This window comes from Aquila chrysaetos, chromosome 1 (assembly GCF_900496995.4).
Source record: "Aquila chrysaetos chrysaetos chromosome 1, bAquChr1.4, whole genome shotgun sequence".
Taxonomy (NCBI): Eukaryota; Metazoa; Chordata; class Aves; order Accipitriformes; family Accipitridae; genus Aquila; species Aquila chrysaetos.
Window position 1 is genome coordinate 44,503,867 of NC_044004.1, and position 22,661 is coordinate 44,526,527.

At 39.4% G+C, this 22,661-nt stretch overlaps 1 protein-coding gene across 1 annotated transcript in view; it reads right to left on the bottom strand.

The window, feature by feature from the left end:
- Positions 1–15,731, bottom strand: part of TLL1 (tolloid like 1) — a 162,731-nt gene extending 147,000 nt beyond the window's left edge. The window contains exon 1 of the mRNA XM_030015076.2: positions 15,694–15,731. The gene's annotated coding sequence lies outside the window, so the exon portion shown is untranslated. The remainder of the gene's footprint in view (positions 1–15,693) is intronic.
- Between the last annotated feature and the right edge of the window lie 6,930 nt (positions 15,732–22,661).

Genomic DNA, 22,661 nt, shown 5'->3' on the forward strand with positions numbered 1-22,661 from the left:
CTGTGGACAGCTATTTAAACACAGGGCCAGAAGAGCTTAATTGTTAAAGCAATGTTCAAAGCTAGAAGGTATAGGAGGTTAGTATAGGAGGTCATATTAAATATTCACTTGTCTGAAACCAGCTGCATTCCAAGTACTAGGAGGCATCCTGCCCTCCTCTTAATTAAAAAACAAAGTCTATGAGCTTTGAGCTTAGCAGAGCTTAGCTTGCAGTTCTTCAGAAGATAGATAGGGACTGCCAGATGAAAAACTGACATCTAAATGTTTGCCAACTTCATTTTGTTTGGTTTACTTTATTGTCTAGCATGCAAAAAAACAGCTAAAAGCTGTTTGTTTTGAAGTTTGTAGTTTATTTTTACAGGTTGGTAAAGTGTTCAGGATTCAATTCTCAACTTTGCAAGAGGCTGCTCCTTGTCAAGGTTGACAGCAAACTTGCGTTTGACTTGCGTAGGAGCTGAACAGGATCACTTATCAGTCATCATTCTAGACATTGGTAGCTAGTGAACATAGTTTCTCTGGCAATTATATGTTAATGTAAGTTTAATAAACCATAACAATGATAGTACTACTCCTAGACCTGTTCACCCTTTATCCAGGAAGAAATGTTGCTGTTAGACTGAGAAGCGACATTTTTTATTAGACTGACTAGGTGTACAGGGTTAATCTTACCCTCCAGTATTCAGCATACTGTCACATAGCTGGGAGTCAGTGGCTGATTTTTGACAGAAGAAAGCCTCTAATGAGCCTGATCTTGAGTGACTGCTGAGCATTTTGATCTTCATTCCTAGAAGATGAAGCAGCTCAGCACCTTGCAGAACAGGATTCACTGTTTTGTGCCATATGCCCCTCAGATGAAAAACCTCTGGTTTAGTTTACATTGTAATTTATCACTTATGATCACTTACGATAACCTCTCTGGCACTTACCACAGAAAACATGTAACACCGAGACTGGAGGTAAGGAATCAAAGCAAATGGAGGAACCCTGCCCTAATTGGGTTTTCTACACAGACACAACGTATTCTTCTAACTCTGGATCACTGAAAATAAATAAGGCGTATCACCAACTCCCAGGAGGAAGAATACCAATTGTCTTACAGAAAGCAGCAAGAAACTATGATGCAAGCACTATCAATGACAGCAATATTGTCCTGTGGTTATTAGCCTTGTTTTATTTGTGGTAATATTTACATAAATTCTCTACACAGCAGAGAACTGTTACCCCTTTCAACATTGTCTAACACACATTTCATTAGTACAGGTAGTATCATTCCCACTTTCTTTTTTTTTTTTTTTTTTTTTTAAACAGTGCAGCTATCCAAAAAATTCCTCATATACTTAAGGTGGCTTAGCTAGTACCTTTTTGTAATCTTCAATGGTATAAGATCATAAATGTCTATGGTAAAACTAATTTAATTGCATTCACATTATCCATCTCTCTCCCAAATTATTTGTACTGTGCTTATTATCAATTCTTCTTTACTACAATAGAACATTTTCCTAGACTATGCAGCATAAACTACTTTTAAAAGAAGACACTGGTGCACCATGCAACAATAATTAATAACCTCTGTCTGGAAGATTCGGGGATTATATTGTATTTTAAAGATGGATGCTCTTTCACTTACTAAGGTGATAGTTTTGTGCAAACACCAATCAGCATTTGCTGTGAATGATACATATTTTACAGTAATTACACATTTATACAGAATTCAGTAGTTTTCCTTCAGCACAGTTAGAGCACTAATCCATTGCCATTCATTTTTTGCCCCCCCAAACTATACAATTTGCAATACTAGAGATGTCACAGATGACTGACTAGAGATAGTTATTGCCAATTGTGTGCACATATGTGTACACACTCACACACACTCTCACAATATAAAGGACCCAAACTAAAGTCTGAGATCAAAACACTTCCAAAATTAAACCAGAATATGGAACCACCATTTACATAAAACTTTCAGCCTTCCAAGAAAACGGTGAAAGAGGTCCTGGGCACCACTTACACATGCACAGTTCTGCGTTGCATATAACACAGAGTCCAGTCTCACTGCAAAAGCACTATAGATTTACTTTCTGCATGTGCTGCTGATCTGAAAAGTCAGATTTGCTATACACTCCAGGCATCTAGGTTTGGGTTTCCCATGTGCTGGCAGGAGTGCCCTTTTCAGATTAGGTACCGAAGCCTTTACTTTATGAGTATGGGCTTAAAACATTGCACATACGAACAACTCAGAATCTTCAAGTATGGAGCATAAGAATCAAGGTGTATGTTTGTACTCGTGTTCATTATTATGTAGAACTGCCACAACAGGCAAGATATTTTTTTTTTAAGTATGTCTGTGCATGTGCGTTTTATTTGTTAAAAAATTGCACTTACCATATAAAAACTGCACTTACTTCCCAACAACTAAAAAAACCCCTAACTCAGCCTATCATAAGCCAATTTGTATCTATGTGGATCCTCTTTTTCAGGAAGTGACATGAATAGTGGTTTGCAGGACAGACATTACAGATAAATGCAACAAGACCTATTATCAAAATCCTTGTACTAGAAAAATTTGTGACATAACCCCCCCAAATTTTGCACAAAATGCTAACAGTGAAAACAGTCAGAATCTTCCCGGTTTATGAGTTAACTGCACTGAAGCGATAGCTCATGACTTCTAAATGATTCAAGTAGTCTTCAATTAGTGAAAAGCTCTGCTACTGCTACTCCTTCCTAAGCCTGTTTTCTTCTCTCTGTATGCGTACACAAATACACTGAAAGCCATTACTTTGTCACTCAACTTTCTTTAGAAATCGATACTGTTATTTCAATTGGTGTCAAATGTCAAACTATTTATTGAATACAATTTTTGACATTTGCATATTTCAGTTGACTCGGAATAAGGCTGCTTGATATATTTGTAATGAGTTCCCTGCTGCTGTCCAAATTCCATTTACTTTAATGAACAGATCAGTTTGCCAGTTGTCTCCATCAGTAAATTTGGACCTTTTGTTGTTATTGCTTGTTACATTTCTTTCTCTAACTGCCATCCTCGCTGTCACCACAGTAACAGAGTATTTGTTTGTGTGGGAAATAAAGACGTAGGAACATGCCTGAGGTTTGGTTTAAGAAGCCGTGGCAAACTAGATGAGAAAACTCCCTTCCGAAACCCAGCCTGTGATTATATTTTAGTATCAGAGCTTTCACAAGGAATATTGCTGATGTAGCCTACATTTTTAATGTAGTCCTTCAGACAGCGTAGACCTAATTAAGTTAATCGGGTAGGTTGCTAGAGAAGTGGTGGAACACCCGTAGCAGCTCAAGGACTTCGCTGTGGAAGAAGAGACTGGTGCTTACAAATAAAACTTACTATTGATTTTCAACAGTGAGCGTTTAGCGAGCACCATACAGAAAACACTGCCCGGCCAAGTCTCCAGCGAGCATCCAGATTATGCTCTGCCACAAAAATAATCTCACCCGTACCGGCGCTAGGCCCTTCGTACGGATTACCCGGCACGGGTATTTAACAACAACAACCGGCCGCCGCCGCCTTCCCAGCCTCGAGCCTCCTGTCCTCGGCAAACCTCCGCTCTCAGCCAGCAGCCGGAGCCACCGCGAGAGAGGCCGGTTCGCGGCCCCACGACGGCGGCACTTGCGCCTTTCCCCGGGGCTCGGGCTCGGCCCCGGCCCCGGCCTGCCCGCCGTGCCGCCGCAGGTGAGCTCGGCGTCCCCCCCCGCCCTCCGCGAGCGGGTCGCCATTTTTTGGCATCCTGCGACCCCTAGTGAGAGCCAGGGGCGGCCGGGCCGCAGCCGCCTCCCCCCGTCCCCGCCTCGAGGCCCGGGCCGGAGCCGGCCGCGGCGGCGGGCGCTGGGCACGGCGCGGACTGTTTCCAGGTCACGGGCGAAACCTGCCTCTGGGGGCTTCCGTTTCCCCCCACGAAGGGAGCGGGACGCGGCTGCTAGGCGGGCGCGATAACGCGTTGCCTTCGGCTGCTTCGGGGCGGCGCGCCGGCCGCACTGCAACTTCGCAGAAAGCTGCCGGTGGTGTAAGCTCTCTCGGCGAGGGAGGGCGAGGCGAGAGGCAGCGTCCATCTTCCACGCACCACCCAGAAAGGAAACAAATGAAGTTGCCGCCTGCGCTTCGGTGAGCTCGTCGACTGAGCTACGTCCCTGTAAGGCCTAAGCCTTTGCAAATAAGGACGATCGGTGTGGGAACTGCGTGTGTTTGCCTGCTGGCGTTGGGAAACGCTGGTGAGAAGTTAATCTCGCAGCGTCCGAAATGGCAAGCTAAGCTTTTTTGCTGTCGTCCTCATGCTCAGATCCACCAGAACAATGGAATTTGAAACAATGGTTCTGTTCAAAACGCGTACACGAATTAGAAGCTGAAAAATGTAAACACGCAAATATTGAAGAGGAAAGGGTATTTCTTAACTCGGTGCAGTTCCCTCAACGAAGACCCGCTTGGTATGCATGTATATGCATGGGAATATCTGTGTTTATATACACATAATATATATATCAAACCGGTTTATGCGCTTAGGCATGCTGTACACATGCTTTTAGGGCCACAGTTATACCGTGAAAGGGCTGGATCTGCTGTTTTCATTCCTACAATTCGTTAATAAACCCCCAAAGAATTCTACCTAATGCTAAAGATAGACATGCCAGAATTTTAATATTGTGATTGTCCAATAGAAATGAAAATGCACATTAACTAGTCCAAAGGGTTCACTTTTCAATGGAAAGATCTTGACAGTCTGACTGGTAAAGCACTGTTATCTATCAGATGAAAAGATTCTAGGATATAGAAACGTACCTGGTTTTCAAAGACGCTTATTAATGTCCTGTGATATATTCATTTCCGAAGAAGCAGTAGAGGCCTAGAACGAGGGCTTTTTATTCAGCCTTTTGCATAAAAATAATTATGACCTGCCTTTATGACGTGCCTCAATACTATGAGTAGTATTCCCTTCCGATTTGTAGGTCTCTATGGTTAAAAAAAACCCTAAACTCCAAGGCAAGCTTTCTAGTCATTCAGTCTTCCAAGTTTCCATTTGCTCACAAGCTGAGTTGGGTCCAAGCCATACTTAGAGCCAAAACTAAAAATTTCAAAGATCTTCAGCAGTTTGGATCTGGAAACCTACTTCAAACTTTCTCAAGCAATTTCCTTTGGGAGTTGAAATTCTCCCAGGTGTTGGCATAATGGGAGCAAGGATAACATGAATGTTGGACGAGCCTGCAATTACCATCTCCCATTTTTCCAAAGCTGCTTTTAAATGGCTTAGTGCCTCCTATCCCTTGGTCACTTCGCTAAATCACCATTTTAAGCAAGTTACTGTCAAGCCTATAAATTGTCTCTGAGAAAATGACTAGTGCAGAGAATTCATTACTGGTTATACTTTTTCTGTATATTCAAAATATCTATCTTACGCTTTGAAGGAAAGGAGGAGTCCACCTTTCGGCACCGGTGCGGTGAATATCACAGCTTGCATAACCCATAATAGTATATTGCTACACAAATACTCAATAAAACAGCTATGTCTCTTCTATGTAATCTCTCCTTAATACGTTAGGCTAGTTTTTCTTTAACTTTACTCCACATGTGGGCAGTCTTTATTACACAGAAGTTTTTATAGGCCTGTTTGGCTGAGCACAGAAGCTGCAAACCCCAGTAATACTAATATAATCCTCTTGTGTCACAGTGAGGGAGGAAAGGGGAAACAGCCCATCAGAGGCAGTAAACCGGGTTCTGTGCAGCAACGTACATCATGCCGATGGCTTGGTTTGTGGCTGTTGGGTCCTTCACAGCTGTATGAATCAATTTGTAAAAAAATTATTTTTATGCAATTGGAAGTGTACATTACTGAAAGTAAATTGTATAATTTTTAAAGCATATGGTTTATGTTCAAAGATTTATCTGATTTACCAAGGATTGACCTAAGCAGAAGATAAAGATTTATTTTTCTTAACAGTTATAAAAGCTTGCTTTAAAATATTTTTTCTTTTACCAAATAATGTAAATTCTGAGTTGATATTTACATACATTCTCTGTAGGTGTCAGCATTGCTTTATATTGTTGTAGAGAACTGTATTTTTTTCTTCTCAAAGAAAGAAGAAACACAGACTTGTCATTTTCCAAATGAAAGATAATTTTTCTACTGTCACTTTGTCTTTTACTACCCATTTCAGACTAAGAGCTTTAATACTATATTGCATAGGTGCAACCAAAGTAAATGTACAGAATAAGCCTACGTTGTTTTCCTGTGCACCTGTTTTCAGTTTTAAAACCTTTTGATCCCATTCCAGTTATTTTCTGTGTAAATATCATCCTTACTGATGTAAACACAAGGTTCCCATAACATTTGCAAGTATTTCTCAAATGTTGCAAGGAGCAACAATTCAGTGATGCTAAGTAAACTGTGAATCTACCTTCTTTACACAGACTGTAGAGCAATACTGCACCAGAAGAAGTTCTTATAAATTTCTAGGTGGAGTCCTTAAAAAGCCACCATAGGGCAAATATTATTTAATATTTTCATTCATAAACTTACTATACAAAATAAAAATACACCCCTGAGATCTGTTGATAATACGTCACTGAGATGAATTATCCATGCAGAAGGGAACTGTACTATCATACTGGAAGTGAATGACCTTGGGACCCAAAGTAATAGTAATTGGATGAAAATCAATTGTACAGAGTGCAAGGTCATAAATAAAGGGTAACAACAAGAATTCTTTCTGGAATCTCAGGCATAAAGAGTGATCAAAGAGCGAGATGGATTAAATAGTCAGACAAAATGATTATCAACCTCCTCTACCCATGAAAGAGAAACACAATCCAAGAATCTGAGGCAAGATATTTCCAATTAAAAAAAAAAGCAACATTGACGACATTATTACAAACTCAAGTATATATGAACATTATTTGAGATGGTGCATATAATCCTGACCATTCTTTTGATCAAAGGAATGGAGAGCCTCTCTTCCAGGAGGCTATTAAGAGAGCACTTCAAAATCATGTGAAAGGATATGTTAGCTTCCTATAAACGTAGTGGGAAACAAATTAACTACATAACAAAAATAGCATCAGCACAAGGAAAAAATGGCTACAACTTGCTCAAGAATGACATTGAAATTGGGAGAGAGATTGTGACACAGCCATGCAGAAGGAATAATGAAGGAAGAAATCCCATCTAATTTTCAAAGGGAGTTCAAAAGAGAACATATGACCTGTCTGCTTGGTCTAAGAGTGTGCTGGAGTCCACGTCCCAGGGAGGTCCCAGTAGCCCAATCTTTCATTTACATTACAGGCTTGAACCAAGGTTTGTCATTGGTGCTATGGCTTTATCAATTGATAATGGTAAGTGCTACTTACAGCCATTGATTGTGGGCAGTTTTAATTGGTCTATTTGTAAGTGAAATGGAACAGATGAGAGATTTTTTTTTTGCAGTAGTAGCCTCAGAATCTATTTAGACTAGAATTATCCTTCTTTGCTACAAGTGACAGGCACCTTGATTACAGAGGATTCTCAGTGTTGGCTGGCTCACAACCAACATTTTCAAGTTATTTTAAATTTTAATTTAGATGTGGATTTCACATTGGGCATTTACTTAAGTGCAAGTTTTACCTGCTATTTGCAAAACACACAGTCTTTAGAAAACATTGCTTCTGAAGATTTGTTTACATATACATTTTTGTTTTCTTTTGCCCGCACCCACCATGTCTCTAACACATTTGTCTGTAAAACAGAAGAGCCGCACTGACTTATTTTTAAGTCATCTCAAAAGTACTTAGAGGCTCCTATTAATGGCACACTAGAACGCTGAGTTTTCTATAACTCTGCCACTGCAGAATCTTGTCTCTATCATAGATTTGCCCTTGGGCTGCAGGATAAACAAAGAGAGTATTTATAGCCCTTCTCATACAAAGAGATTTGATCATTGAAAAAGAAAGCAATGAATTGCACAGTACTTTCTATATCCCCAGGCTTGCTACTAATATTAGTGTTAAGGAAAAGCTGATGTCACCTGATCTGTCACAGTCTCTGCTTTTGTACGTCTCTGAGTAACACTGGGCCAAAAAGGTTAAGTATTATTTTTGCATTCATTTATTTGAACACAGTTCTATTGTCATGACAGATTTAGAAATACTGTCCTCCACCTGAATTACATCAGACTGCTATAGTTGATACAGGAAATAGGAAAAATCAAAGTAGCACTTCTCAGAGTCTATCCAAAGAAAGATTTAAGGAAACAGACGGCTCTGACCATTTGAAATGACCCATAGTTATTACTCTGACTAAATAAGCTGGAGATGAGGAAGACAAGCCCTAAATTACATAATTTTTTTTCAGACTCTAATTTGATTCTAACATAAGATTCAGAAGATTATGGGAAGGTTCAAAGTTGCTTGTACTATAAGGAATAAGCCCAACAGAATAAGGTCTATGACTTAACTGGCCTTCTCAAAGTCATTCTCTACTCTCTAGACCCAATATCCTTGCTTTGGAGGAGTCTGATTTAAGCTACATCTTACAATGTGGCACACAGCACGGCTGTGCTTTTGTGAGAGCACCCCTGGCTGGAAGCCTCACTTACTCAGCTGGATTGACTCCTCTGTGGCTCAGGGTACTTGTGCTGCAGTGGCAGCAATATTCCCCTTCCCATCTGTGCTGAGTACACACACTTCCATACTCACAATCACAGCCACATCCGGACCCTCCTCAACCCTGCAATATTCTCATAAAGCTCAGTTTTTATTACCCTGGACTAGGGTTGATTGCTGTGAATAAAAACACAAGTAAAAACATCCGATATGAGTTTATGATTTTACCTAGCTTCTATAATGAATAACTACTTAAAAAGATATATATTTTTAGAGTCATAAAAGGTTATTCGATCCCAGCAGAACTATCAGGGTGATCTCCCTTTACTGTTTGCTGTAAGACACACCAAATCCAGAATACAAACTCTCACTGAAAAAAAAAGATTTCAACGTTCAAATCCTTAAAAAAACCTGCTAAAATGCAGAATAATGACAGATTCGATAAGTGCTCACATGCAAAGAAATATTTTTAGACTGCTAATGTATTGCCATTACATTTCGTCACGTAACAGGTGAAGAGAAAATGGGAGTATTTGCTAAGTGATCAACCAGTTAGAAATTAAGAGTAAAATTCTGGGAATCGCAGGGGTTTTTCTCCACTGTAAAACAGCATGGCGATTTTCAGTTCAGTTGCTTCAAACCATGAGGACTAGAAACCAGTAATATCTTAGAAAGTTGAGAATCCCCTTATGAGCTATGGCATAGAGACCCTGTTTGTATTACTGAAGGTGATAGAGTTTGAAGATGTCAGAGATAAGAAAAAAGATTTCTTTTTTTGGTCTTATGATACTATGATTTAGAGAAAAAATATTCAAATTTTAGCCATAATTCGTCTCAGCAGACTGGCACTTGCAGTCCAACCTCTGAGTACAGTGCGGATCATTGATTAGGCCCGTCTGAAGTAAGGCCTAGTTACACAGGAACAGAGGCCAACTAGTTTACTTCTGCTTTGTTCTAGAATAAGGAAAAATTAATTCTGGCCACACCACTGTAGCACTGGCTAAACTGATGCCTAAAAATAGGTGTTAAAATGGAAATGGGAAGGAGAACCACAGTGAGTTACATGGGGAACAGACTAGATGCAAGGTGAATACGTGAAAGTTGATACACCAGTTTCATCTGGGCCCTGATTTTAAAAGAATCCCGTACAACTGAAAATAAACTAGGTTAATTCAAAAGATGGCAAAAGAAAACAAGTCCTTCACAGACAGTTTGCAGCTACTGTAGTAGGATATACAGCTGAATGACAAAGATAAATACAAACTGTCATTGCAAATTAGGAAACCTATAATTAAGATGTTAGGTAGTTTGCACTAGTATTTCATATCCATATATACCAAAGACTAACTTACTATTAGTCACTTTTTCTAGTGTTCTATTTAACAGTTAACTTTTAGATGTGTGTATACAGTGTATACAGACAACTTTGTTATTAATACATCAAATAGCTATAATAAGAGTGCAGAATATGCAGTATTGAAAGCACAAGAGGCGTTTATACAACTCCCTTGCAAAACAGCTCTTAATTATGATTGTACACTACATTTTCCCCAAAGTGCAAGAATGAACAGTGCTCACTAAATTCAATGTTTTGTTTGATATTGGTAGTACAGAATGTGGACCCATGCCCTCAGATTCTAGGAAAATCAGGTGTTCACAGTTAATGGATACCTGAGAAAAGTTTTTTGCTTTTTCTCCCCCAAAACAGTACCTCACAGGATCTTTTTGGCAAAGACAGTGACAGAAACTCATTCTCCAGGGCAACATACAGTTTCCGCAGCTACAAGACCATCCTTTCTTTCCTTGACATCCCAACTCATTCAAAACGCATATCCCAACTTCCTCAACAACTGAGATGAGTCTTGCAAACAACAGACTCTTTCACTGTGTTGTGCTGATTCATTCCCAGCACTGTTCATCCTGCACACTGAATGAGGCAGGGTCCTGTGGGAAAACAAAGAATGAGGTCATGTAATTAAAGACTATCTCATAATGTACACGGGGACTGAACTATAACGGCCTCAACAGTCTTAATTCTGTTTCTTAACTCTTGAGTGATTAAGACTGCAAGTTATTTTAATATTGTTTTCTGAATGTAACCATCAACAGTTCTGAGCAAAGACATTTTAAAATAACCAAAAACCTCAGGCCAAAAAACCAGCCGCATGGAACCATACCAACTACTACTATATGGTATGCAAGGAGAATTACCAGTAGAGCCAACTGGAGGGGAAAACAACAACACTGTTATTTTTATTGAACATTTTTCTATTCTCAATTTGCCTATCCATTAATGTTTAAATGTTTCCCAGAGATCTTTCAATTTTAATGACATTCTGCCAGATTAAACTATTTGCAAATCCTGCCGTCTGATTCCCACAAGCTCACATACTTGCTCACGCCAGAAGGATGCTGATGAGTCTATCCATATTCCCCAGGCCAACAGCCTACCTGACAAACACAAAGATCCTACAGACCCTGCTCCCAGCCTTGCCATTTCTCTGCTGAGTGCTCTGTCAAGTCGGACACAGAATGGTAATTTCATTCTGAAGGAAATTTTATAAGAGTTCTAATTTAAATGTGTTAAGCTTCTAAATCTCTCACAAAATGGACACCGTTCTCCCCTCCCCCAGTACAAGTCTCTGCTACATGTACAACTTGTTTTCAAGCTGAAAGCCTGAACCACACAATGGATATTCAATATGCTTTGACTCTTCCCAAGAGCTGGATCTCCTGCAAGTCCTGACAGCCATCCCGCAGAAAGAAAGATAATTTTGAAAAAACATCCCTCCACCCTGAAATTCTAGACCCTGAAAGCACTTTCATTTGAAGCCCCAGAGAAACAGATTTGGGACTATCATACCTCATGTTTTCTGTCTCCGCATGCCAGGCCTCTTAAGCTTAGTGCTGTCAGGGAGCAGCCCAGGCAAGGCTGCTCTGCAAAGGGGGCCAAGGCAGGAGCCTAGGGCAACCCCAAAGGCCATGCCCACAGTGGCTAGGGTGCAGTCCGACAGCACACGAACACCACGGGCAGGAGAGGGTACTGGAAACAGGGTCCATCCAGGCACTCCAGTAGAGAGCAGCTGGAGACAAGACCGGAGGTAAGGCTACAGCCTGAATCAGAAGGGTCCACCCAAGAGATAGGGCTAGCAACAGACCACCTGCAACCCAAGTCCAAGGTCCAGCAAGGGAGGCAGGGGTGGACAGGCAGACACATAGACCCAGCATAGCTCAGGAAGGGACTGAAGGCTCAGGTCTGAGCTTAAATGGAGCCCCAGGGCCTGTGGGCAGGGGGTGTGTGGGCAGGGGTCCCAGGTGAGGCTGCTCAGGGCCGTTAATGCCTATTAGTACGTTCAGGGCATGACAAGCGTTACAGTTAGTGTTGGGGTTATGGTTAAGAAAAGCAGGGGCTGCAGAGTCTCAGCACATTCAGGAGTTTGCAACCTCCAGAGGAGGGTGTGAGCTTCTATGAATAATTCCCATTTGTTCTTTTTTTTCCCATATTCATTTGGGGCTTTGTGGCTAATATTGCTTATTTAAAGGATTTACTCTTCCTCTCTTTCTTTAGTTGTATTTTGACTTATATTGGCTTCATTTGTTTGAAGCCATATCCTTCCTTTCTCTGTTCTTTTTGTTTGTCTCCTTTGTTCGTATTTTATGTTTGTTGAAATGTAAACTTCTGGGGACTGCAGTGTTGAACAAGTTCCTCAACTCTAGTTGAACTCATTAATGTTGGGAACAAGAGTTAACAGAGCATAAAGGATGTAAAAACTTTTGTTCTTCACTTCTGGAGGTTTTTCCATCATGTGTGCTTGGAACTCCACTTCCAAGAACCATTTCTAAGTCTTAAGGATGCCTTCAGCCCTTTGAGAGCCGCTGAACTGGGAGGATCCAGAGAGCACTCGACCCCTCTTTTCCTTAGGCAGTGAGCTCTGTGTTGCACCTTACAGGCATGTCACAGGGGTTCAACTAATGTCTCTGAGGCTGTCGGTGTGAAGATCATACACAGTTGCAGTGCTTTATTAAATTAAGAATAATGTCCAGCAATACTGAAAATAATGCCTTGTTTAAATGTCCACATAAAAATCATGTAAGTACAAGCTGCTACTGTAACTTGAGGCACTCACAACTAAAGGTTTCAGTGAAGAAAGGTATGTTACTGTTTTGAATTTATAAAGGATCTTTTTTTTTGTCCAGAGCCACAGAATACCTTGCAAACATTATTTAGTTAAAGCTCATCGCATTCTTGTGAAGCAAAGTAGGAAGACTTTCATCAGCTTCTACACGGTTTTTGGGTGAAGCACAGGTGGTGACTAGCACAGCAACACAACAAAGCAATGTGGCACAGATGGTGAAAAAAGGTGCCATAATCAGTTGAACCTTGGGGCATACTAGGGTGCTGTTTCATGAGTTTTGCCAGGACACCTGTTCTTAGACTGCCATACAAGCTTTCACATCAGAAAGTGTGATCATGTCTTGGATCACTTCTGACACAAAAGGTAGCAGGTCATATTCTCTGTTGCATGTTGGCTCCTTTTCCCTATCGGTGTGAAAGAATATCACAGGGCTTGTGGATGCTATGCGACACTGGACTTCAGATGCACTGAGCGTTCAGAGCAGTACAGATATATTGTGAGAAACAAACAAAGACAGTTATGCCAAAAATCTTCTATGTTTCCGTGTTATAACAAGAAATTGCATCCAGCAACACAGTTGATACACATCATCTTGGGGTAATGGCAGTAGAGCACTGGGGTGCTCTGCTGACTACACTCCCAATGTTATTGCTGTACTCTCCTAGGTGCGTGGTCAGATGCGGACAGGCATGGACTAGTTCCACTTGCACTCTGACCTAGCATTGCACAAAATCTTATCGTCCCAAAGTTCTTCAGAGATTCAGAAGCTGACCCTCTCAACCTCTCTATGAAGCACATCCAAGCAGGATTTACAAGCTTATAGACATCATCCCTTGCTAACATGCTTTTCAGACCACAGAGTGAACAAAGTGGTGTCGTGACTTATGTGACTGTACTTGAACAGCTATCCAAATACATGAAAATCCAACCTTAATTAAGTTGTTAAAACAAGCTGTTAAAGATGCAAGATTTGACTGCTTACATAAAATAAATTATGCTGTTTGGATAAGTATGCTTATCATAGCATTTTTACATCTCTTCATTACTCCAGTGGACTGTTTTCAAAATAGTAACCTATTTTTATATAATTTCACTAAAAACCAAGATACATAGCAAAGCACTCTGGGCTTTCTAAGTGAGAAGATGACCAAAATTCATAAACGTGCATTTAGTAATTCATTCAGCCAGTGCTAAATGGAACCCTTTATATGGGCTTTTCAAAAACATTTAGCATGTGAGGCAAGTTCATTGATGTGGTGTAGGAGATTGGGAGCAGTATCTCTTTTCATGCAAAGATTTGGCCTAGAGTGAGAAGAATGATAGCTTTGTCACTGCTGGTTTTGCTAAAAGATTTTTCTGATGTTACAAGATAGGACTAAAATCTCCAAAGAATAGGTGTTTTCCTGGTCCTCTTTCTGGTGCAGAGGCTGCTCTTGGGAGAATTTTCAAGTAATTGAACTGTAATTCTAATTAGAAAGCATTCACACAAACTTAAATGAAATACAGTACTGAAACAGTTCAAAAATCTAGTTGTGCATAAAGCACAGATGATATTTTAATGATGAGTGAATCAGAATAAAATGTGGGGTCTTTTTTGGAAGAAAGTAGAGTGTCCTTATTAGTAGCAGTTCCAGAGGAGAGCCACAAAAACGATCAGGGGGCTGGAGCACCTCTCCTGTGAAGAAAGGCTGAGAGCGCTGGAGTTTAGCCTGGAGAAGAGAAGGTTCCAGAGAGATGTTTTTGCAGCTTTTCAGTATATAAAGGGACCTTATAAGAAAGATGGAGGGAGACTTTTTACCAGGGCCTGTAGCGACAAGATAAGGGGCAACAGTTTTAAACTGAAAGAGGGTAGATTTAGATTGGATATAAGGAAGAATTTTTACAGTGGGGATGGTGAGACACTGGAACAAGCTGCCCAGAGAAGTGGTGGATGCCTCCTCATTGGAGGTGTTCAAGTTCAGGTTGGAAGGAGCTTTGAGCAACCTTATCAAGTGAGGGATGTCCCTGCCCATGGCAGAGCAGTTGGACTGGATGATCTTTAAGGTACCTTCCAACCCAAACCATTCTGTGATTCTATGATTCTACTCTCTTGACCTATCTTGAAACATAACAGATATTGTAATATGGTCATGCTTGCTTATATATATTCTGACAATTATGGAAACATTGAATTCGTCACTTCAACTCATCTTATGCATTTAAATTCATGAAACAATTTTCTTTCCAGATATAATTATTATAATATTATAAATATCTGTTAAATGTGCACAAATTGTTCTCCTCCCCTCCCCCTGAAGTCATTCAATACTTAGAAAATGGTTGTATTAATTTTGAAATGCATGTCTGGGACTTCTCATACAGTGCACATCTGAGTTACAGAAGGTCCTAGGAAGTACAAACAGAATAGATCAAATTATTTTTCATATATCAAAATGTAGCCTGCCAAATATAAATAGTGACAAACAGTTGACTTTTGGCTAAAACATAGCCATTGTTTTATGTTCAGATGCTGAGTTCGAACTGCTCAGAGAAAAAAGCAGGATCTAAAGAAATCTTCACCAGTTTTCATGACTGTAAGTGTTTTGATGCAAAATCCATGATAGAATAAAAAATAAACGGTATTATATTCCATTTTCCTTGATAAAAGACTTGAAAAAAAAAAGGGGTATCCTAGCAACTAGACATCAGAAGTTTTCAGTGCAAACACCTCGCCCCCTTCACTGTCTCAAGTAATAAAAGGAGAATAATAAAATTCCAAACTTGCAACCAAATCCTAACATAAAACCTGAAAATACAACAGCTCAACAATACATAGTAGATTTGAGCTCATTTTTTTTCCTGGCAGAAGTATATGTTCAGACAACTTCCATAATACAGCTCTGTGATTGAAAGGGCAAGATAGTGCATTTTGCACTCTTGTCCGTTTAGGTCTTTAACTGTGAATATGTAAAACCTTACTGTATCAGGTTTCTTTTGATGACTTTTATTTCATATCCAACAAAAATCTTTTTCTGGACTCTTTCCTTCTATGTAATGCAGGCTGTCACAAGCCCTGGTTGTGGTCCTCTCCTCAACCTGCTCCCCCCTAAAACAATACAAACTGTCATTAATATATGAGAATACTTGAGAACATGGTTCCCTGGAGCAGCTAAAGAAAGTGCCAGAAATGGGCCACATGGCACAAACCAATAAACTACAAAGCCATTTTATAAAGCCAGCTGTACAATAAAAATACATTCATTTAATGTCTCCTCTCTTCCATGCTAAATATTTCCACTTTCAAAGCACTTACTGATCCCACCAAATGAAACACTATCTCTAGCTTTATCGTATACTATCGATGCCTGTTTCTAGAAAACCATCAAATCAATGTTAGTTCTACGTGTGCAACAAAGACTTTTTTTTGGTCTAGTATGATATGCACTAATACCACTATTATTTTGGGTACTTCCTGCCTTGGTTTTATTTTGTTGCCATAAATGAGGGAACAGTAAAGTGATTTGGATAAAGAGGCTGACACCAGGATGCATTTCAACTGCACAGTAATTGATAGTAGCCACAGATCACAAGGAAAGCATGGATCGCAGATTGTTTCCTCAGTTTTGGTTTGAGCATGGGTGAAGACCTAAATGTGCTGACCGTCCTTTCCTGAGCATGGCATGCTGAAATGCATGCACTGTTTCCAGTAAATTCAAAACTCCTCATTGACCCATTGTATAAAACAGAATAGCACAAAGGAAGTTAACTGTAAATATATTGGTGCCATTGCATGAAACGGCACGTGGATTGAGGGGGAGAGCAGACTGAGGGAGAGAATTCGGGAAGGCAAAGGCCCAACTCTACAAAACGAAATGGGCGAGTATTGGTGTCAGGCAACATCTTGCAAGTGACCGTCAGCAGGGAGGAAGGTAGGTTCAGCTTCTAGGTAGGTTTCCAGTCCAAATATCACAGTGATTTGCCAGCCAAAGCCCTTCTGTTTGGCCTTCTGCTCTACATGCTGGGACTTGGGCAGAGACATCAGGGAGACGGCTAACCAGTGCGTCTGGAAACTGCTGTGACTATATCTGATAGCTGAAGTTCCTTGCAGCTCACGTGCTCGGTCAGTCTGATTTGGAAAAGGGCCCCACTCTCCCAGGAGGATATTGCAACCATCAGGTTATCAGGCAGTTCCCACACCTCCACACAAAGCCTCTCCACTGTGATTTAGGAAAGTACCACATTTACAACAGGAGAAAGAGAAATAAACTACATAAATTAAAATTAATAACCTAGGCAAAATTGATAAAGAAAACTGAGAAGATCAAGAAAGTATGTGTATTTGGCAGTGGCTAAAGCAAAAATAAAATGTTTACTAGTACAGATAGATGAAAAAGCTTATTCCATGCACTGCTGTTTTCTATCTGGGAAGAAGGATGATCTTACGTGGAGAATGAACTTCTTCAGAGTGGACCAGTAACTACAGAGTATGTCCAAAAACCATATGCTAACTAGAGTTAAATATTTTTAAATTCCACACAGGACTCCCAGAAGAGTTTCTGAGAGGATTTCAACTGATTGTTTTTATTTTCTGACTGAGACTTTTTAATAACTTGAGTCAACGTCAGAAAACTGGAGCAGTACCAATATTCTTTTGCTGTTATTCAAAAGGTCATGCAAGATGAGTAGGGGAACAGAAGGACAAATGGTCTGACATCAGTCCAGAGACACAGAACTGAAACAGATAAGATGATATTTCATTTTTGTAAGGTATTATTCATACTATAACACAAATATAGAATCATTCCTTCCATTGGCCTGATGAGTCTCTTCCCTGGAGATCTCCATTTGGAAATGCCTGACAGCCCCAGGCTTAAGGCACTTGCCTGGAGGATGGGAAAACTTTCCTCTTACCAGGCTGAGAGGGGAAAGTGGACCCTCTTCATGCTCCCCAAGTAAGCATGTTAGCACTCAGACTTACAGGAGGACCACCTCTTTCTTGAGCATCTCAAGCTAGCTTTCTTATGTGTGCAGACAAAACTATTTGGATGTTTCAGAAATGTTCGTTCTAACTGAAAATATATGCCATATTGGATCCAATTTATGAGTTTGTTTGCATTTATGAATAATAACTGACAATGGCTATTTCAGAAACCCCCAGCCCCAAAACTGATCACCAAAGATTCTTGCCATCACTACCTGCTTTCTTATTTAAAGTAATTTATAAGAAAATTTTAATAGGAAAATTGTCAAGTCCTTCCACATCCAAACCATGCAGTCTGCCCATCTCATCTTCAGGCAGCTGTGGCATTGTTTAGTTACAGCACATCCTGCTTCCACACTCATCAGCCATGAAAGAAAGTATAAATAAATCCATCTATGAGTGTAGCTGCAAATGTGCACACACAGGTACACTACCCACAGCACCACAGCTTCTCTCTGCTACCTCATCCTTTGCTTTCCTTAACTGTACAAATTAAAGCAATGTAAGTAGAGGTGCTTGGCGATCTAATTTAAGTCACTGGGTTTTTTCTTGAGTTATACAAATTACATCACAGCTTTTCAATCTCCTGTTACAGTAATACTATAGAGAAATATATTGCAAATTAAATTATTACTATTTATTTAATTCATAAAGTTCCATACTGGCAGAGCACATAACAGAAGTGATACAGGCTGAAAACCTAATTATTCAAAATGTATATTTAAGTAAGTAAGTCCATCATGTTATTTATCCTACTAACTTAAACGAATCAATTTATTATCCTGAAATAAAGTAAAAGGCATGTTTTCAGAAAAAAAAAAAGTCCCAGTAGCAGTAATATCTGTGTCATCACAAAAGAAACTGTGTTCAGCATTGACAAGCAGTTAATATAATAGATGCGAAACTATCCAAAGGTCCAGTTCCATAATGTTTGCATTAATTCTTTATATACAACTCTGTCACAAGTTTCAAACTTGGGCTTCAGCTTTTGAGCTGAACTAGGTGTTTAAATGAATTTTCAAAAGCCTCTAGGCCCTCAATTTGCCTTGAAATCAAAGAGGCTTAAGGACATATCTAAACATTGAGTGTATTTGGCCCTTGATCACATTTTTTAATACGCAAGGGCAAAATTTTTATAAGCACTTAAATAAGTTAGAATCATAAATCCCATGACTCTAAACCCAGATGGGAACCAAAACATTTAAGTTTTCTTGGCTTCTGGAAGCTCTTTCTATTCAAAGTCATTCCTGATTACAAGAACAGATCTTGCTGTTGGACTACAAGGTCATTGGTCCTTTATTTCAATTTATGCCTTTTAACAGTAAGGATCTGGACTTTTTTTCTTTAATGTAAACAAAAACTTTGTGTAAATTTGTAAACCTGAATACTATTACAATCACCAAACTATTATTCTTTATTTAAGATCAAACCCAACAGTAATAATATTAAAAAGTTACTTAATTGAAAACACATCTTAAAAAGTCATTCCAAGAGCTTTGTAATATCTTGTTAAAATAATGAATTTTCAGCCACGCTGTACACGTGAACCCTAGAAAATAGACAGATTTTCTTAATTGAAAATGAAGTATAAGGAAATCAGATTAATACCTACATATATACAATGTGAGATTTTAGATCTCCTGATATAGGTGTTTCTTTCTTCTGGGATGTTTTCTCACTGTCTCCTGAAAGAAAAGCTTTATAAGGGCCATCGAGAAACGATGCCAAATAACTTCACTTTCCCTACATCCTACCTTATAACTGGAGCTGTCACTTCTCTAGGGGTGCAATTGCGCAGTCAATCCACCCAAAAGTGAAGCTATACCTGCAGACCGCTGCTACTAGTGGCAACTAGCCCAGCGGCGGTGGCTTCAGGTTAGTTCCTGGTCCCTGTAGGAGCTATGCCACTGGCATCTGGCAGCCTCCTTGGATCAAAGCATTACCCACTTAGAAGTATCTACCAGAAACCAGAACTTTAAAACAGCCCAACACTTACTCACTGTCTATCATTCCCTGTGGATTACTATTCCCCAGAAGCTGGGGAAACACTCCAATTGCTTCATATTGCACCCCCTGGGATCTATGTCCATGTCTCACATCCGCCCCTGTCAGCAAGAGCAGCAGACTCATAATTCCTACTTGCATCCCTCTATCCTCACTGTCTCCTTCCCTCTCTCCAGAGAGCCTGTTTAACCGTGCAGAGCTCCTTTGATCTCCATATTCCCAGCTTGAATGAAACAGCTGTGTAACTCTGGACTTGGAGAGCTTTGCAACTGCGTCTCCCATTCTTCCAAGAATCGTCCACATTGCTTTCCTGCCTCTCTTCTGAAGGTGTCTTGTCAGAGAAGATCAATATGCAAGACGGAATCACTTACCAGCTCATATACCACTATTACTTCCCCAATAATCAATCCCATAGGCAAAAGTCAGGAAACTCTGAGACTGGAGAGCAGGGAGAACCAGTTGTTACAAATTCAGCTTCACTTTGTATTAATGAGGCTTTCTGGCTGTGTTAACTTTGGCTGAACAAGAAGAATGTTGTTATAAAAAAGCCTCTAAAACAGCCAGCCAGTGCCAAGCCCTTGCACATGTGTGCAAAACCTTTACCACATACATGTATTTCATAAAGATATTTCTGCGCACACAATGATAAAGGTAGAAATATAATAAGAAAACAGGGTCTTTGGCATAGCTTTAACTGAACCCTCACATGACCCACTTGAACAACTCAGCAGGTGGTAGCCCTAAATGACTGACATCTATGATCATCTGTTTAAAATGTCTTTGGTAGGGAAAGATAAGAAAGAAAAGACTTGATGAGTACAGTGTCCTACATTCTCTTGTTATTTGGAAGAAAAGTACCAGGACTAAAGAGCTCTTCTTCAGACCAACAGGTTGAAAATTTGTTTGCTACTTGGGGAAAAAGTAAAACAAGCAAAAAAAAAAATTTTAAAGAATATTCCAGTTGCTGTATATCACCAATTTGCTCTTTCTCTTTCAGACATCAGAATATTATCTTTTTTTGTCTGAGTGGAGCTTAATCATCATGACATCATTAAGTTCTAGAAAGTAGTACATATGTAAAATTTGTCAACATGAATATAATATAAACAGGATATTTATACATTGCTTTTAAGCCCAAATAAAATAAAAGCGCACTTTCAATAAATATCACTGTCTCCTATAGTCTTTTATTTCTTACAAGAATCATTAGTTTACAATTTACTGGGAAACCTCAGGAAAGCAGAGAAATGATTTAAAATCTCTTCTGATTAGAATAATATTATGTAAAAAATCTTTTTTCTCAAAAGAAAAGATAAACAGTTTCCCAAATGAATTCCTCCCCTCCTACTAGCACCATGTACTAACTCCCAGGGAGAATTAAACTCAGGACCTTCAGAACAGATGGCAAAGACCTTATCTGTTTTCCTATCACAGCATGGGGCAATATAGGTTTGCCTGATAATGCACTCACATTGAGAAAAAGGTTTCTCGACCCCTTTCAGTATACCTAGATCCACCAAACAAATGCTTTTTAAATTTAATCTACAAGTTTAACTTTGACTTTTACAAACTAATTTACAGAACAACCTATGCCATAAATTAAGCCTCAGATGCTAAAGAAACTGTTTTCATTTGAGTGCTCTTCCAGCTGTACATTTTGTCAAATCTCAGACACATTTTATTCTCTGTCTTTAATTAAAAGACAATTAATTTTCAGCATTTATTTTATATTATTTCAGTGTTCATTTTCTGTCTATTTCATGTCTTCTTTCCATGTTTGTTCTTAAGTTATACCATAGCTTTGGCACTGCTTTGGCCTGTGCTATAAAATGAGCTCATTGTGGATTAGCAGATGAGTACAGCTCGGTTCTGACACTGCACCAGTCCAAAAGCTACTTTTGCTTTATTAAATTGTCAACTGCCCACCTACAAAATTCTTACAGCAAAAACAAATAAAATCTTTTCCCCAAACTATGAAAAAAAGCAGCTGTTACCCTGAAGTAGAGTCCTTTTCCTTTTCAACTAAGTGATCTTAAACCAGTTAATACTTCAGTTCCTGAAAGTTTCAGCTTTTACTTGAATGCAACAGTCTTAAAAATTGACATGGTTTTGGATATTATTGTGTGTTTCAAGGTCTTATTAAAGTTGCTTTTTAATTCTTAGAGGTTTTTAAAGGCAACAAAATTAAGTTTAGGGTGATTTTTAAACAAAAGGAAAAAAATCAATGAAAATGTTTTGAAGTATTAGGCACTGAGAATCACTAACTGACGGTAGTAGTGATCTGATGGCCGTTGGGGTGCTGGATGATATGTGTTGCTGGACTCCCTATGGTTTCTTCTAAATGGATATTTATTTAACACAATCTTAGTTTTTCCTAGGATTCTTGTTAGAACTCACAGGGAACCACAAAGTCATACACTTCCTTTACAGGAAGAAGAAAGACAAAATAAATTATATATAAAGAAAAGAAAGAGGATCTCATTAAATTCACTTGAAATATTGACTCACTAATACTTCTGAAAACAGTATTTTTGCTGTTTGGATTACAGCAGCAACATCAATAGGAGCTGAGGCTTACAAAGCTTGTTCTAATTAACTCACACATGTTCTTTCCCATAGTGGCAACTACAATGGGACCATTCAGCTGTTTACAAATGAACGAACAAAACTTGTAGGAGTGTACACGCATAGGTAAGAAGGATTGTAATGTATAATTTCCCCATATAAGCATTGCCTGTGCATCAGAGTAACTCTGTCATTAGCTGGGAAGAGATTAAGGTCCTGTTTACCTACAGCAATATTCTTGTTCTTCTCATGACCTAAGTATCTCAGAGTGAGTCCCCTGCAGCTACCTTGACTCTGTACCAAATCACATCTGCGTCTTCCTCCTATATTGCTGTTGTACTGATATACTCTTGCAGCCAGGAGCCCTGTCTTTATTACATATGATGGATTCCTCATG